This window comes from Betta splendens, chromosome 2 (assembly GCF_900634795.4).
Source record: "Betta splendens chromosome 2, fBetSpl5.4, whole genome shotgun sequence".
Classification (NCBI taxonomy): domain Eukaryota; kingdom Metazoa; phylum Chordata; class Actinopteri; order Anabantiformes; family Osphronemidae; genus Betta; species Betta splendens.
The window spans coordinates 24,539,889-24,552,413 of NC_040882.2; the positions used below are offsets into that span (position 1 = coordinate 24,539,889).

The 12,525-nt window shown below is 46.5% G+C and overlaps 1 protein-coding gene across 2 annotated transcripts in view; it reads right to left on the reverse strand.

Moving 5' to 3' along the window:
• Window positions 1-12,525, reverse strand: part of LOC114851386 (5,6-dihydroxyindole-2-carboxylic acid oxidase-like) — a 323,305-nt gene that overhangs the window by 29,191 nt on the left and 281,589 nt on the right. The window lies entirely within an intron of this gene.

The following is a 12,525-nucleotide window of genomic DNA, read 5'->3' on the forward strand; positions in this document are numbered from 1 at the left end:
TGACTGACACATGGGTGTCAGTGCAACACTTAGACCAGGTTACAATTAAAGATAGATGGAGGCAATTAAAGGCAGCGGGTTGTCAGTTCCCAGCAGCCGGAGCAACTCGTCCAAACACAGTAACAAGCTCCTGCAGTAAACTGGGAGCAAGGACGAGGAGGAAAGAGGGAGCGTTTGCAAAGGTTAGCTTAAGATCTTTCCCAGACTTTCTAAAAGGCCTGAAGAGCGAGCGCACCCTCCTCTACAGTGTAACGCAGGAAATAAAAAGCAGGTATGTCAGCAAGAAAAAGACCAAACCCGTAGAGTCCGGGTGCGAACGATGGAGAGGAGGGGGCAGGCGCTAAGAAAAGAAATGGCGGTGGGAACTGTTAATGAATGGCTATTGGAAAGTCTGAGGTGGACGCGGCGTTGAAATGCTTACTCGTCCGTGATTAATGACTACTAGGCTGCCGTAATAGGTACCACTGGGACCACAGACACTAGCACCTTTTTATAGAACAGCCCCAAACGAAAAAAGAAGGCCCCATTAAAGTGCTTCTTCAAGGGAAAAAAAAACTCTCAACGTGGCCCAGGGAGCTACAGTCATATCATAATGCAGCTTTTCCCCAAACAGCAGCAGTGTTTTGTCAAATCAACTGAAAAAAATGCATCACACCCAACACCTGAACAACCTCTCCGTGCTCAGCAGCTCAGAGTTTTTTAGGCTGGACATTGTTCTCCCACGTCACACTGAAAACGCTGATTTAGTGATTACTGTGATTGTGATGATGCAAGCTCCACAAAGGGATGTGGGACTCGACGTGGCGGTAAAATCAGGAGAAGCAACGTTAGCGTTAGCATTAGCATTAGCATTAGGCTTCAGAAGGACCCAGACACGCGAGAAGGGCGGTCAGGATGGATCCACCCAGCGCTCGTTTAACCCACAGACCCTGAACGCGTCCTTCATGTTTAGAGTTTCACACACGGACTCGGAAACTAACACTTGTATGTGTATGACCGCAGCGCATGCAGTGGCCACTAAATTATTCATTCCTCTTTTGTTCTACACATTACCTAATCCTCAGAGTAAGGAACAGAGTGCATCTTGGGATCCCATTACAATCCATTTGACTTTAAAACAACTTTGGTTGTGTGTGTGTGTGTGTGTGTGTGTGTGTGTGTGTGTGTGTGTGTGTGTGTGTGTGTGTGTGTGTGTGTGTGAGGCACCGTGCGCTGCTTTGGAGATAAAGTTACATTATTTCTTGGCTTCTTTAGTCCAATACAACATTCATCTTCACACCCCGAAAGCTCTTTTAGCAAAATATACATAGATTCACAGAATTAATCGCACCGTGTTCTACATGCAGCCACGCGAAGCCGTTAAGAAATGAATTAATTACTCAGGCTCCATTTGCCTTATTTGCAGTTTCCAAGGTTATTTTGTCCTGATTACATGCGAGCAAGGTTGGTTAAAAAGAGAACATTTGCTATTAATAACAAATAAACAAGCAGTTTTGTTCCTGTTGGTTGTGTTCAAGTGCTAGAACTGTGACATTTTAAGTTTGCATCTCATCCGATAAAGGGTTCAGTTGTGGTCTGCAAATGTTTTATTACTGTACGTATGAGGCTTGAATAAACATTAAAGGTTAACGCCCTGCAGTTGGGCAGAAGATGTCTGTTTACAATTCATATTTAAGACGTGTGCACAGTTTCTCTGAATGTTTTCAGGTTGTGAAAGTTTGAACAGTTAGTTTGAAATCCACATCTGACAGTAATATGTAATGTAATGTAACTAACCCTGATGAAAACGTGTAAAACACTGGATGTTACAACTCCTTTGTTTTGTCGCTGGGGTAATTTAATGTCCCACAGTCTATTTGTTGTTGAACGGCAGCGTTCTCAATTTAATAACGCTGATTACGAGAAAGCAGGTTTGCTTGGATTGTGCAATGAACAGTCGATGATAATATAATTTATCTTTCGTAATCAGTCCAATAGCTTGTAATCAGTTTTCTCATATTGATTAAACAATTCGTCTGCGCCTTGAAGCAATATTTATGATCAATCTGTTGAAAGGATTCACAGATTAGACCAAAGTGAAACGTGGAGCTCAGCGAGCGTTCGCGCACTTGAAGGCATTTTCTGACAGACGTGACAGAATTACATTATGTGGACATGATCGGAGGCAGCGGGCTACATCTTCCCTTCCTCAGTTTACTCCATGTGACATAATCCCTCTTTGTTCTCTTTCAATACAGAAAGCCAACCTCTTCACCAGCTTCTTTGAAAAAGTGCCTTTTCTCAAGGCCCATACAGAAGAGCATAAAAAGATTTGGGTCTGAGATTAATTGAAGAGGGACCTTTACAAGAAATGAGAGAGGGACAGTGTGATTGTCCCAACCTTAGCCAGATAATGGTGTCTTGGCTACAGGGATCTCTCCAGAGGTGTCTCTAAGCCCCAAACAATGGAAGAAAAACAGCCTTGCTGTGGCCCATACTGACACTGGGCCCACCCAGCACAGATTGGTACCATTGTGGCACAAAGGAAATCTTAATTAGTTTTGACGTCACTGCTCCGACGAGCGTATTGATCCGGGACCGGGGTTTATCTCCTGAGATCACAATTTGTAAAGGGAAGATGCCGTTTGACTTTTTTGAACATGACCAATCAGCGCTCTCCAGAAAGTCTGGTCCCGGAGTAAACGTACGAGCTCTGTGTGAATCTGCTGCGCCCAGATTTGTTTAGAACATTCAAGCGCCTCCAAATCTGCGGGAGACATTCGACACAGCGTGTACTACTCTGTCACACTAAATCGGAACTTGCTTGAACTTCCTCCTTCCTCCTCTCGTAACCGCCAGATCACAAAAAGCTCCATTTCATGTTTATTTCAACGATTTCTCAAACACTTTCCAAAGTCAGAGATTTCAAGGTGGTTGTGAAAAGAGTCAAGGCCGTAAGTCAAGCTGCCATGCGCTGCCACACTTGTGTTATTCCATCTTCACCAGCCCTCCTGGCTTCGGCGAAGCCATCCCTCACTGCTCTAAGGTCTTGTCATACATTCTTTATGATGGCCCAATAACCCAGCAGTGGATTGGTCAGGAATTCAGCTCGGAAGGAAAAGGGGGAGACAAATGCAACGCTGCTAATACATCATGGGAGACAGGGATAGATTTGATGATCGAGGCCTGACTGAGACGGGTTTAAGCAGCAGCATCAGCAACCTGTTTGTGTCTGCCATGATCCTGACGGATAAGCAATCTGCCTGCAACATCACCTCAACCCTGACAGAATGTGATTTAGCTTCAACTAGACATGAAAAGATAGTGCTCTCAGAGAGAAATGGGAGCAAGCAGGAATCAATTCATAGGGCGCTGTTGGAGGAGACCTCATTACTCTAACAAGCTCTAAATGCACCGTACCTTTGTCAGAGCCTAGTGTTTCTCTATTTACATTTTGCTCTTTGCCAAATATTGTGCGAGTCTCGCAAACAGACCATTCATAAGTGAACGGAAGGTCTGCGAAGGTCCGCGTCCCTTCCCAGACCCTCCCAAACCCACGAGATAGCATTAACGTAGCATTTCCCTCTTCCAGCAAACTGAGAGAGACGTCCATGGCAGCTGCAGCCTGGCTAATGGCAGCTGTATGCTAATGTGCTCATCTGAGTCAGCAAACACAGCGAGTTCACGGCCGGTCACTCCAGCTCGCGTCCTCCTCTGCGTCGTCCCATCCGAGTCGAGGAAGAGACCCTTTGAATGGGCTTCAAAGAGGACATGCAGAAATTGTAAGATATGAAATGATCTGAAATTAGCTGATTAGCTTGATTTCATTTATTTTAAGGAAAACACTGAGGCAAAGCTGTTTTGCATTTAACTGTGATACAGTAGTTGTTAAATCAAGATCAAGTTACTCATAAAATGTAAAGTAAATTTTCTGAACAAACTAATTTTATTTAAGGTAACGATGTGTTCTGGGTCCAGCTGCTGAAAACACCTGCTCAGGTAAGACAGCTGTCTGTGGTGTACGAATACAGTCATCCCAAATTTACAACCCCCCAGAAAAAATATCTGAAAATATATTCAATTTCCAATAAACTGGATTGATGCCAGTAGGAAGAATGAAATTTTCCAGTTGTTGGTACGTCCTCAGAATTAAAGATGTAACAGCCGGGCTCTTGATGTTAGTTATGGAGGTAGCTGGTAGCTTAGCATTAGCAAAAATGTGACAACAACTAGTTATAACAAGGACAATCTGTAAAAAAAGCAGTGAATGGTTGATCAGTTAATGAAGGCAGCTCATTTAATCAATGCCAATGAAGGCAGCCAGTCACCAACAATAATAATTCTCCATTCAAATGAGACATGTACATTTACATCAGCTCTTTTTTTGGTTCTCTTGTTCAAACACAGACAGCTGCTATAATAATAAATTAAACATTATTCATGGCTGAGGCCTGATTGCACACATTATGTGCTAAAGCAGATTATGGTGAAGAAGAGCAAGCGATGAAGTAGCTCAGGATGCAATACTGTACCTGCATATACTGTACTTGATCATCAAGGGTCTCATTTTCTCCCACTCACACACACACACACACACACACACACGCTCATGTATCTTTCTTGTTTTCCTCATCATATAGTTTATACAGATGTATGAAAACACGGCGGAGCAACTACGGCACGATAAAGCTCATTAATCACCAAACCGCAGACATATTGAATCTGGTGCCGTGCACAGTCTGGGAGCTTCATGGCTCCACATGTACACACACACACACATGCACACTGTGATATGCAAATGCACAGATGCTCTTGCATAACATTTGCATTTCTAAAAATTAAAAGTATCTGACAATGGAGGCTGCCTGTGCAGCATCCTGTCAGTGGAGAGTTTCGTTGCTCTCCAGGAGTCGCCCAAACAGTGAAAGAGGAAAAAGGCCGATTTTTATTTTTATTTGGTTGAGTTTCCATTAAAAACACAAGAGCCTGCTGGCTCCCTGGCATTTTTCCGCAGGCTCTGAGCCGTCAGGGAATCCGACCCTTGAGCTCGGCTGCTGCGCTTGACGAGATGACACCGTGTCAATCACGAGGTGCTGCAGAGATTTTCTCTAAAGCAGTCGCAGCGCAGTGACGCAACCCACAAGATGGCACAATGATCCCTCACTGTTTCAGCGGGACGGTGTCGTAATTGCACCTTTAGACGGGTTCGGTCTGTCAGCGGCGCTTCGCTTCGGGGGAACCTTCCCGGCGAACACTGCAAAGCTGCTGATGCGGCGTCAGAAACGCTGCGTGTGAAGGTTCGTTCACATGTTTGGATTCTACACGTCAGAATGAACATCCCACATCTGTGTGGGCTCATGCCTTTATCGCCAAAGTATCTTAAGACCCAAATCAAGTGCCGTGATGATACGTCTTTAAACAAAAGATTTACTCGCCTTGTTTTTATATGTGAATAAACCGATTAGTTCAGCAGAGATAATGTCATTGTTATTGATCTCCTTCATGTTTATGCTAATTACAAATCCATAAATCTTTACAAATGGATTTAGCAAGTGATGGAACTAATCGTAAGCTATTCCGCTGGCTTTTTCCCTTCATTCCTCCTCAGGTTGCTTGATGTTTTATGGATTTAATGTTGTTAATGATGGATTTGGTCGGTGGAGTTTGCAAAAGAGAAATGCAGAAGAGAACTTTATTTTTTTGGGGAACTAAGTTGAATGTATCCATTTTTCATTATCGCTGACACCCTGCAGTTGTTTTGCATGTAAAAGGGATGCATTATTCAATCATGAAGGAGCTAAATATAAACAGATTAAATTTTGAATGTTTGTCAAAGCGGTTCTCAGAGGGAAGTGTCAGAGTAACCCAGTTTCTGTCTCTCTTGTGCAATCATTTCATCTCATTACACAATAGGACTGAGATAAAGAGGGTCACGGACTGTTCACTAAATCCTTTTGTTTTTATTTTAGGATCATCTTTGCTTGACAGGGAAGTTTTCACTGTTATGTGGTCCACACACAAGTAACGGGCCATTTAACCTACAGTGGCATTAAAACAGTCCTTTTCAATTTGAATTAACAGAGTCAGCTGGCGACAGAGACTAGCTTAATGCTTCTCCAGCAAATCTCATACTTCATATTTCTACTTAGCCCTCAATATTAAATTACTATTGACGTGTGCATGTTGCCTGCTCACGTTTGAGGCGCTGTTAGCCCCCATAACTGGCCAGTTTGGCCCAGTATGTCTGGTCTTATACTACAGTATACGATGACATCCGTACAGTCAGATTCCAGGTTCCTATTCATAGTGCACTCAGCATTAGCAGACATGCTACGTCTGGTCCATGTGCCCTACAGGCTTATGTGACATGTAGAGACCACAGATCGGTGCTGCCAGCCTGCTTCCCAAGAACGGGAGGCCATTAGGTTTGCCACGGTCGTATCGGACTCCCAGAAGGCGGCACACCTAACCAGTGGGCAGGAAATAGCTGCTGTTCATTTGAGAATGACAAATATTACACCTTCCCCCTGCCTCGGTAATGGATTTTTCTTTGTAGTGTCTGACAACTTGCCACTGACCTTGACATTGAGCAACTACCCCAGGGGGTCAATTTCTCCCTCCTTCACTCCGAGCCGTTGCTATATCAAGTAAATGATAAAAGTCAGGTTAGCTTTGGCCGGTTTGTGCTGTGACTTGAATACAAGCACAGGTGCTGCAGAGGGGAAGACTGACACCAGGTTAAATAGCTGAAAGTCACTAACACGTTGATGCAACGCTACTCATCTTTAAAGTCTGTTGCTCTTATTAAGCATTTTTTGGGGTGATTCAGTGATTTGATTTTTCCAGTGAGTGACTTAAACTAAACCCCATGCAACCTTGCATTTATGTGTTGGACTCACCCAGCCCAACGTTAGGGGGAGGACAAACAGGTTGATGACCTTCGACTGTGAAAGACTGATGAGATGAGGGTGGAGGGTGGATGGTAGCGCCGTTCAGTCAAAGAGGCGTGTGAAGGGTTATGGACACAGTCATTAAGGGCAGGCTGCAGCTGCAGAGGCAACGACGAGGGGGCAAAACGATTCCTGTGTCATGTGCTCACACTCGATCCGTTCAGTTCCTTTAAGGTCTGAGTCTATGTTTCCGTTTGGCTGATGGGACACGCTATTAGAGCAATGCAGCGCGGTGGCATGATTTTAATGCAGGGCCTCCAGTGTCACGCTGAGTAATATTGGCTTAACAATTAGTCCCGTCAGACAATTATCCATGTACGTCACAGCACGGAGCATTTTGCTTTTGGGGGACAGTCCATTATTGAATTAGCTCCATTTGAGCATGTTTAATTTGGAGTTTCTACTGCAGTGAACATGACAGTCAGACAGAATAATACCGTCCCCTGGCACAGAGCACATCCCTCTGCTGACGTTACACTACATAGACACTAACAAGGGCACGGCTGCCTATTATGACAATGCAGGTTTTACAAGCCTCCGCTAATACGTCACTCATTAGCAGGACAGATGGGGGAAAACTGTCATCTTTACATATGGCATCAGCACAACAGGCTGCTTCTCTAATGACACCTCCCTCTAGTAACAAATGGCCACAGGTGGAAATGTGTGGATTATAAAGTTGTTTTATTCCACTTTCCAGGAGCCGAGGAATCAGTCTGACCCTTTGATTGGTGAGGGGGGCTTCATGTATGTATTTATCCCCCTCAAATAAATCTAACAAGGATGGAAGGTGTGCACAGCTCCCCTTCTGTAAATCATTTGTCCTTGTCAAGGGTCCTGTTGGAAGTCACACACTGCACACAGATGTTGTAGATACCCGTCGATACGCTCGCCGGCCAAATAAAGTGGCCTCGAACGCAGCACGCCTGCAGTTTCAGCTGCAGCCGGTTTAATTAGGCGGGCGTCGCACGTTGTGCTGCACATGCGGGCGTATTGATTCCACGCCCAGGCCTCCGCTGCACCAGTCGCACAACGCCACAAGGTGCAAGACGCTTAACAAGCCGCGCAGCCTCTTCCATTAGTGGCTCATATATTGTCCTGCTAAATGGCGGACGACGGCGAGCCGTAAAGTTTTCATTACGTTGTTCCTCGTAAATTCTCTTGTTTTATGGTGCAAAAAGCAGATATGTGCTCTACAATCAATGGCGTAACAGAATTAATGCACCTAATACATAAATGCTGCCTGTAAAGATTCACTTTAAAGTTGCTATAAAAACTGGCTCTGAGCCCCTTTACTGTATCTGCTGAAAACATTTACAGAGTCCCGACCATTAAATATATAGAGATTCAGTAGCTCACTTTTAGAATCTCACATCACATTTGTATGAAGCTGTGCATCCTCTTCTCACCTCTCTGGCCACTAGGAAGTACAGTAAGCCATCTACAGTATGAGCAGCAATTTGTCTCTATCATCGTCCTTCTGTAACAGACAAACTGGGTGCATTCGTGCAAAGCCTGGCAAAAGGAAAAACCCAACATTACGGTGCATTAAGATGGATTGTCAAACGACAGCGGAGACAAAAAGGAGCATCCATCTCTTTATGAGTAACCTTGCTGCTTTCAGACTGGTGTGCGCTCAAGGGTCAGACTATCTGCAGCCACACGAGGGTTCGAGCCCGGCTCCTTGTGGCTGGTGCCATCCAGGCACAATGTGGACCCGTATATCATCACGGTGGTGGTTATTAGTCCACGATGCGCAGACTTTGATTCGAAACGCTTCGATTTGCGCTGGCGTCTGCGATGGATAGTTCTGACTTGAAACCGGGTCATCACTCGAAGCCAATCAGCCTCATGAACATAAGCTGACTACAAAAAGTACCCTCACTAAAGGCAGGCCACTCATTTCAAAGAGGGTGTAGACACAGAGGCATGTTTTGGAATTGAGTGAGTATTAGCTTTGTGCATTAAAGATCCTCAAAGACATAAAAGACAAATGATTGCAACAGACACAACACAGAACTGGACAGGGAAAGACCTAACCGATCTGTAACACACGGTCCAACCGAAGGCAAAGTCAAAAAGCCTTTGTCAAACTGTGTCAACTACTCAACCAGAATCTCCTGTCAATAAAATAAATAGGTCCTTGTGGGACAATAACCAAAGCAGACAGATAAAGCAGGAGGAGGTAGCTCTGGGAAACATCAGAAGATCAGTCTGGGTCTGCTCACAGCGAATCAGGAACAACTAGAGTGTAACAGTCTCACAGTGGTTCCATAGAGGCCCATGCATATTTAGAACTCACCACTGCACTGACAAACTATGATTTTGTTAATATATGTAGCGACTCCTAAGATGGAGCCTGTAAACACACAGTGAAGCATCTTGAGGTGAAACCAGACCTTGGCACCAGTGAGGTGCTAAGGTCTGGTTTCACCTGGTGGATCAAGCTAAGCTCAGTCCAGCGACGCTCAGAGCGTTGCCAACGACGCTTAAGCCGCCGTGCAAGCGGCTCAAATGTGACAGAAACAACTGTTAGAATCCATAAGTCTCCGCGTTTCTGGCCTCTCGTCACCGCGCAGCCAGGAAGTGTCTGTCTGCCTGCGGTTCTGCCTGCGGTTCTGCCTGCGTCTGCCTGCGGTTCTGCCTGCGTCCGCCTGCGTCTGCCTGCGGTTCTGCCTGCGCCTGCCTGCGGTTCTGCCTGCGGTTCTGCCTGCGGTTCTGCCTGCGGTTCTGCCTGCGCCTGCCTGCGGTTCTGCCTGCGGTTCTGCCTGCAGTTCTGTCTGCGTCTGCCTGCAGTTCTGTCTGCGTCTGCCTGCGGTTCTGTCTGCGTCTGCCTGCAGTTCTGTCTGCGTCTGTCTGCGTCTGCCTGCAGTTCTGTCTGCGTCTGCCTGCAGTTCTGTCTGCGTCTGCCTGCGGTTCTGTCTGCGTCTGCCTGCAGTTCTGTCTGCGTCTGTCTGCGTCTGCCTGTGTCTGTGAGAGGCTGAATTCACACGTGAGGTCAGAACCTGAACAGATGCTCGGGGATAAGACGCGAGCGGACAGTCCGTCAATAGACGCTTTAAATCTGATTCATCGTGTGTTACACAACACTGAACTAACCTCAAATGTCTTCAACTAGAAACAGACTGATTACACAAACATCTACTGCAGCGTTTGTGATATTTACTGCCATATTTACTGAGGCAGGTATGAATTCAATGAGCTCCTCAAGGTCACAACATATGAGTTTGGGCCCTCGGGGGATTCCAAACTGGTGCTCTTCAGATTACTAGTCGGGTCCATTTCCCACAAACACAGGAGGCCGTGTCGATGGCCTTCACAGAAATCTGCCACAACCATCCTGGATGGAGCAGCCACAGCAAAATCAATAGCATGTTTCTGAACCACAGGGGAGCTGGAGGATGAGCCACATGTTTACTGCCCTGCCCCGAACCCAGCTGCTGTCACGTACTGGCTCCAGTCCTTTGGTGATGAATGTCATTTTATGACATTATATTGAACTTACTAAGAGGAACGTTAGCACATGTCACATATTATGAAGATCCTCTTCCCTAGAATGCCTGCATCATCAAGCATCGTACCCAGGTCCCCCGTCGCGTCTGAATGATGTAATGCTATGCTACTATCAGACAAACCTGAGTTAATACACGTTCCACCTAAAGTAGTTGAGCGTGTTAGTAACTGATGTGGTCGAACCTCGCTACACTGAGCACAGCGTTCATACAAGCTGAATGTGAATGTTTGGTTGCCAGCTCAGTCCGTGACTTACATCATAGAAGGTGCAGCTCGTGAGCACAGTCTTCCTGAGGAGGCTTCACACTCTTGGACAGCCCTGAGCCCTTCTGGAGTCATCGGATATGAGCATCAAAGTGTCCGACTCCGTGAGGGCGGACGCCACGATTACCTCCATCAGTCACACTTATTCATACCTGTGGGCCATTTAGAGGATTTGGCTGCTGCCTCATGCGCCTCTGGAATCTGTCAGAGTCTGTTTAAATGCATCAAATTGTATCTAGACACCGCTTCTGTATGTAAAGTTTGCTTTAGATCCAACGACTGTGCGACTGTGTTTCCTGACGCGGAAGGTTTGGGCTGTAGTGACCCAGCAGGTCTGTAACGCTCTCACACCGATGGCTGCTGTCCTGACTGGAAACGTGTGGCGAAGCCTCCCGAGCATGTTTCTGAGACGTGGGGGAGGAAATGTGGGGGAGACTGAAACGTAAGGAGCTGCCACGGCTGCGCCACGCTGATCCGAGGGGTGTCGTGGAGACGCCTGTCACGGGGGGGGGGGCTCTGTGATGCTGACATGCCTCTGTCTGCAAAGCCTGACACCCCGCTGCAGTCACACTCTACACGGGTGCGTGCACGCCGACCCGTGCGCACCCCCCGCGGCCGCGTGCACCGGCCTCGCGCTCCCTGCGTAGGCGTGAGCCTGTACTTTGTAGGCGCCGCCTTTGATTGAAATATATCCAAAGAAGGCGCTGCCTGCAGCACAGCGGCGGGTTCAAAAGCACCGACCCAATTATTTTCATTTAAAACCAGGTGCAGGTAGATGCACAGGCTCCTTCATAGCCTACGTGAACCCAAGAGGTGTTGAATATCTGTGCGTGGACTGTGCTGGGCCTCAGTCCTGCTTCTTCCTCCGTCCACTGCTGAACACCTGATCCAGATGTGAACCAACACAGAGAGACTGCGAAACCAACTTTGTCTATAAGAGACACACAAGTGCATCAACGGCACTGAATGACATCGTAACACGGTCTCACTTAAATGGAAATGCAAATGTCAACTTGGTATAATTTTCCCAGACTGTTTGCTGTGACATTTTAATTAATTTAACAGTATTATGACCAGTGCACCTGCAATTTGGGTGAAGAGGATTTGGCCTGATTAAAGCTCCGCTGGTGTCTCGTGTTGCTTTCAAAGATCACAGTCAGACTTTTGTCGGCTCAGACTGTTCAATGAATGACTTCGAACAGAAAAAAGACACAGAAGCCATATTAAAAAATTAGGAGCAGCGATGGGCACGATTAATCACCTTCTAAAAAGGTCCTTGAAACACAAAGAAGGGCATTTGCTGGGAGAGTTCGTACTTTGCTCTCGCTTGCGAGCGAGTTCTGCACTCGCAGTCACGACTCAGCGGCGCTGTCTGTTCTCTGAACTCGCGCTTTGACGCGCTGCTTCCGAACTCCCCGCCGATGTCGCCCGCGTCTTCAATCGACGCGTCGGCCGGCGAACGCTCACCCCGACAGGCTGTGGGTGACAAAAATCAACCCCAACATTCGCCGGCTCTGTTTGACAGTCCGTTCGTACACAGAGGGTGAGGCGATGGGGCTCAGACACTGTCCCTGCTTCAATTACAGAACCGGGAGGCCAGCAGTCGTTTTTGAGCAGGGAACATATTGAGTGTCTTCGTTTGCTGCATTAAAGGATATTTCTAAACCTAAATTTAAATGTTCTGAGCGAATCCAAGAACAAACTGGGTGTGAATGTGCGAGTCAACATGGGCCGACACAGAAAGCGTGTTATGTGTGACTCATTCTCTACTTGTTCTTGTACCTGACTGCCAACATGAGCGTTGTTGCACTTGACAAGG